Genomic DNA, 6,189 nt, shown 5'->3' with positions numbered 1-6,189 from the left:
CTGTTCAGTTAGTCTCAGTCATTCCTACTACCCCTGTTTCAATGTGCAAGTATAGTTATTTAAGAATTTTTTAGCAGGGCCCAAAAAGAAAACTTTTCTTTAAATTAGGCTTATATGTTAAAGTATACTTTTAGCTGGCATTCATGTTATTACTTAACTTCCTGCTCAATGTTTTCCAAGCCGAGTGAATCAGTTTTGTATAACGGTTACTGAATAAAAATTAAGACTTCTGACTTTTGTACTTGATGAACTAAATTGCTTCACTTGTCTGATGTCATTGGAACAGGAGTAGGCCATCAGTCCCACGAGTATTTGTCAGACCCACCTCTAATCAGATTTTGAGTTCAAATCCAGTTCCAGGACGTGGTTGTAATCCACGTAGTATTCCATCGCAGTCCTGATGAGTGCTACATTGTCTTGGGGGGCCGTTACTGTTTGAGTGGTTAAACCAAGGTTTGCTGCTTGTTCCAGAGACTCAGATTTCAGAGTCCATAATGCTTGGACCCCAGTTCTGTTCAAAGAGCAAATTTCCACTATTGTTCCGACTTGCGTTCCTCATTGGAATAATTCTACTGATCTCATTGATATTTCACACTGTGCTCACAATTACTAACTTTGAAAGGATGCACATTTATATATCATCTCTCATGACCTCAGAATATCCCAGACTGTTACAGTTAATGCCTTGCTTTTATTCACCATGCTGTGAAAATCACAGCATTCATTTCACACATTAGGTCCCTTCAACTGCAGTAAGATAAATAATAATTTATTTCAGTACTGTTGACTAAAGGGATAATTGTTGTCCAGGACACAAGCTCTCCTATTCTGCTTTGACTAGTTTCATGAGATACTATATTTTTCACCAGAATTGCCCAATAGGGTCTTGATTTAACAATCCATTCATAGTGTCGTTTTGGATGCAGCACATTCTCAGTGCAGATTTAATGTCAGCCCGGATTATATGATCAACCCTCAAGAATGGAGCACATATCCGAGAGCTTTTGACGAATGAGAATTAAGCCACTGAACCAAGGCTGACTCTTCGAAGTTTTGGCTTCAAAACAAAGGTAGCACCCTATCCAAATGAAGTACTTTGAGACGATTGTAGGATGTGAAAAGCTCTATTATGAATGTAAATCCTTTCATCTTTATTGTACCTCTTTACTGTAGGACTTGAATATTTCTGTTACATTATGGCTAGTAACTGGATTAACTTTCAGTTGTCGCGATTAGATAGTAATAAGTGGAATGGTTCTTCAGGAAAAGAGTTCAGCATGGTAGCTTTGGGTTTCTTTTTACTTAAATGTATTTTTCCTCCGACAGAAGTCACTTGTAAATTAACATCTGAGCCCTGACCCCTGCACAGTAAAAGGTACATATATACTAAATTAGATACAAATACAGTGGTTTTCCCATAAATATAAACCACCTTCTGCTTTAAAAAAATTATTTATTTACTCCTTTAAAGAACAAATGGTTTCTGTTCTATCACTGGGCACAGAAATATTCTAACAACTGTGAAGAAATTTCTTGAGATCACAATCCACGTTATCTTAGCAAAGTTAATTAATAACCCCTCTATACAGAATAACTAACAGTAGAAAATTGTCTGCCTATTCATTCTATCAAAACGATTCATTTTATAAACTGCCATTTATCCTCACAAGCAGTTTGTAAGCTCAACCAGCTGTGCAAAATACAAAACTGTAAATGATTTGCTACTTCAGTTTATACATATTCATGTTTAGCACAGAAGTTGCAAATTTTCTTACATTCTTGGTATTTTCCTTTTGTCATGAAAGTATCTGACAGAAATATTTGGTATGGATAATGTGCTTTGTAATTTGCAAATTAACTTCAAAGGTGAGCAATAGCCACCTCTTTAAAAACTAGAAATAGAAAAGTAAAAACATTTAAAATGAAACTAACATCGCATTTGAACAAATCATTTAACTAGTTTGTAGTTGAATTTGGAACTTTGCTGCTGCCTTGAGGAATTATTCTATGATCAATCAAATTGGATAAAATGTACTTTGCAATGCTGGTTAACCCTTTGTTTTAACATAGAAGAATTGAGGGAGCCATTGCTAATTGACTTATTTTATATAAAATGTATTTAACATGTGAAAACATTTCAGCTGGTTCCCAGGAGCATAATAAAAATTGAGACTTTGTTGAAGGAGGTGACATCTCTCAGATGAGACGTTAATCTAAGGTTGCTGCTTCCCACTATTTTAGAGAAGACCAGAGTTTTCTTTGAATCCTGCCTAATATTTGTCTATAAACCAGCACTAAAATATTGCTCGTATCTGTGGACCCTTGTTTTGTGAAAATTGATTTCTATGCCTTCATCTTTCCTTTATTACAACATTAACTGCACTTCAAGAGTACTTAGTTGAAGTAAAGTGCTTTGAGGCGCATGGTTCTGAAAGATGATATATAAATTAAAGTCTCATTTTTAATTTTTAAACTTGATGTGTGCAAGTAGTACTGTTTGGGATTACAGCGGTCTTCTTTTACACTGGTTGTCCAGGGATTAAAGCTATGCAATCTTCAGTGGGAAGACATCATTCATATTTGATGTAATCAGATATCCACCTTTCTCATTAGTGCAGTGAGTTTAACCAACAAGTAGCTGTGTCACTTCCGCCATGAAGCCCCAAGTTCAATTCTGGCCTTTAGTTAATCAGACCAGAGAATATTAGGAGTTTAGTGGCTGGTCCTTGCAGTGTTCTAGTGGGACAGGGGCAGTTGGAAGGTGCCTATGTCATCCAGTCAGCTCTGTCGTTTCCAGTGTGATGACCTCTTGGAGAAGTCCTCATGATAGGAATTTAAACAATGGGGGAAAGAAAATTAGCTGGAGAAATGGACAAATGCAAGTAATCAGTGAATGAATACGTTACTGTAAAGTTACCATGATTTATAACCTTGCCTTACATGCTGGTGGAATGGTAGTCAAGTCCCTATGGGTTGGATGCAATTGAGCTTAATTGTACCATGTATACTCAATAGCACAGTTGCTGTGTTGCCGGAAACTTAATTCATTGTTCTATTCAAAGCACTGAACTTAGAGCCATGAAATCTTGAAAGTCCTAAGTTCAATTCCCAGTCTATGTTAGCTCACAGCTGTGGTGGAGTGGGATCCATTGCTACTTTTGGCTGGGTTGAGGGGCTAAAAATTAACTAGTTTCCAAAATCCAATCATCTGTAGGGGTCAAGGCTGTAAAGCTCTCAGTAACTGAATAACTAGTTGAAGCTCCATCTGAGCTTGAGTGTGAGCAAGTTTTGACTGCCTCCATTTGAATCGGTGTCTCTGGAGAAACATAGAGAGTAGACATCTCATTGGAAGAGCAGAAGAGCACCAACTAACATACAGATTAACTCCATTCAGAGCAACAAGGTCAACATGGGGGTCCTTTATAAAACAAAAGCTAACGGAGGCTGGTATGTTTTCAATCGAAAAACACGAATTGCGGTCATAGTGCTGCTATACTGAGGTAGTGATTAGGATTGTGCAGGTTGCTTCAAGAACTGAGTGGTTGAAGGGAAGTGGCTGTTCCTTGAACCTGGTGGAGTACCTCCTGCCCGATGGTAGCTACGAGAAGATGGCACGGCCCAGATGGTAGGAATTTTTGATGATAGATGTTGCCTTCTTGAGGCAGTGCCTCATGTATTGGGCAGAGTCCACTACCCTCTGTAGCTTCATGCGTTCCTGCGCATTCAAATTGCCGTACTAGACCGTGATGCAACCAGTCAGGATGCCTTCAACAGTACCTCTGTACAAATTTGTTAGAGTGTTTGGTTTGTTAGAGTGTTCCTTAACCTTCTAGGAAAGTAAAGCCGCTGGTACGCCTTCCTTGTGATTGCATCTGTGTGCTGGGCCCAGGACAAGACACCCCATATGTTCACGCCCAGGAATTTAAAGCTGCTGACTCTCTCCACCGCTGATCCCCCTATGTAGACTGGCGCAGGTTCACCCTCCTTCCCCCTCCTGAAGTCAACAATGTTCTTTAGTTCTCTTCGATAAAGCCAAGAATGCCGTCAGCTTTCTAACACCCTCCTCAACTTGTCAGCCACGTGCAAAAGTTTTCTAACTGTTGCTATCAAAGTGTACCACTTCATTCACTCTGAATTAAATGTCATGTGTTGTATTTTCCACTTCTCCATTCTCTCCTTCTGAAGTCTGTTATCACACTACAATTTCCTCCTGTGCACATCTACAGAGCTCCTGAAATTATTACTGATCCAAGTCATTAAATGTGCCTCAAAGACAACAGTGGTCCTAATGGGAAACTCTACTATATATTTTCCTCTATTCTGGAAAAACATCTCTACTATCCCCTCTTTCTGTTAATTTTCTATGCTGGCGTTGTCCCTGCAGCCTTTTAGTTTTGCTTGCACATCTTTTTGTCAAATGCCCTTTGAAATTCCACTCTCAACATCACGGTCTGCCTGCACTCACACCACAGGGTTGAGGGAGAGGAGCCGGGAAGTTGAGTAGTTTGATCAAAGAGCTAGAATTTGTTATCTTTCAAAGTTTCTCTTCATCAATGTTGGTTAACAGTTGCAGTTGTCAGATTTATCCTTGTTTTTTGAACAGTGGTATAATATTTGCAGTATTTCAGTCTGTTGGCACCACTCTCACTTGTAAGGAAGTGTGGTCAAAGTATTTGCAACCTGAACCCTTCCTTCTCAGCAACTTGATCTTATTTTTTATGTCTTTGCATTATTTTGACCTCTTTATTTAGTTATCCGTACAAAATACCATTAAACAAACCATTGTTATGCTAGTATAGCAACAACTAGGACATTGTGGGAAACTAGGGAAGAAATTGCGGGGCCCCCTTGCAGAGATATCTGTATCAGCGTTAGCCACAGATGAGGTGCCAGAAGACTGGAGGTTGGCTAATGTGTCTTTATTTAAGAAAGGCTGCAAGGAAAAGCCTGGGAACTACAGAGCAGCGAGTCTAACGTCAGTGGTGGGTAAGTCATTGGAGGGGATCCTGAGAGACAGGATCTACATGCATTTGGAAAGGCAAGCAATGATTAGAGATCATCAACGTGCCCTTGTGCATGGAAAATTGTGTCTTATGAATTTGGTTGAGCTTCTTAAAGACGTGGCCAAGATAGATCAGGTAAGTGCAGTAGATGCTGTCTATGTGGACTTTAGCTAGTCCAGAAAGTTAGATCACATGAGATCCTGGGGGAGCTGGCCAATTGGATGCAAAATTGGTTTGATGGTAAGAGACAGAGTATTATGGTGGAGGCTTGTTTCTCAGACTGGAGGGCTGTGACCAGCGAGGTGCTGCAGAGATTGGTGCTAGGTCCACTGTTGTTCATCACTTATATAAACAATTTGGATGAGAATGGAATTGGTATGGTTAGTAAGTTTGCAGATGATTGTTGGTATAGTGGGCAGTGAAGAAGGTTATCTAAGATTATGACAGGATCTTAATCAACTAGGCCAGTGGGCCAAGGTATGGCAGATGGAGTTTAATTCAGATGAATATATGGTGTTGCATTTTGCTAAGATAAACCAGGGCAGGACTTGCACAGTAAATGGTCGGGCCCTGGAGAGTATTAAAGAATAGAGAGACCTAGGGGTACAAGTACGTAGTTCCTTGAAAGTGGCAACACATGGTGGTGAAGAAGGTATTTGGTATGCTTCATTGGTCAGAATATTGAGTACTGGTTGGAAAGTCACATTACAGCTGTACCAGACAATGGTAAGGCCACATTTAGAGTACTGCATATCGTTCTAGTCTCCCTGCTCTATAGGAAGGATGTCATTAAACTGGAGAGGGTGCAAGAGAAGATGTTACCAGGACTGGTGGACTTGGGTTAAGGAGAGGCTGGATAAGCTGGGACGTTTTTCCCTTGGAGGTTGAGGGGTGACCTTATAGAGGTTTATGAGGGGCATAGATCAGATGAATAGCCAAAGTCTTCACCCCAGTCCAAAACTAAGTTTAAAGTGAGAGGGGAAAGATTTAAAAGAGACCTGAGGGGCAACCTTTTCACACAGAGGGTAGTGAGTATATGGAATAAACTGCCCGGGGAAGTAGAAGAGGTAGGTACAATTATGACATTTTAAAAGGCACTTAGACAGGTACATGGATAGGAAAGGTTTAGAGGGATATGGGCCAAACACAGACAAATAGGACTAGCTCAGTTAGGCAACTTGATCGG

The 6,189-nt window shown here is 40.0% G+C and overlaps 1 protein-coding gene across 12 annotated transcripts in view; it reads left to right on the top strand.

Annotated features, from left to right (window-relative positions):
* The first annotated feature begins 948 nt into the window (after nt 1-948).
* The window catches only part of LOC127578461 (V-type proton ATPase 116 kDa subunit a 4-like), a 96,094-nt gene continuing 90,853 nt past the window's right edge, over nt 949-6,189 (top strand). For 6 of the 12 annotated variants that reach the window (XM_052030515.1, XM_052030519.1, XM_052030505.1 and 3 more), the window contains exon 1: nt 3,293-3,447. The gene's annotated coding sequence lies outside the window, so the exon portion shown is untranslated. The other 6 variants (XM_052030509.1, XM_052030508.1, XM_052030512.1 and 3 more) reach the window with 3 other exon arrangements.

This window comes from Pristis pectinata, chromosome 15 (assembly GCF_009764475.1).
Source record: "Pristis pectinata isolate sPriPec2 chromosome 15, sPriPec2.1.pri, whole genome shotgun sequence".
NCBI lineage: Eukaryota > Metazoa > Chordata > Chondrichthyes > Rhinopristiformes > Pristidae > Pristis > Pristis pectinata.
The sequence above is the reverse complement of the archived record's forward strand: the minus strand, read 5'-3'. Positions and strand labels throughout refer to the sequence as shown.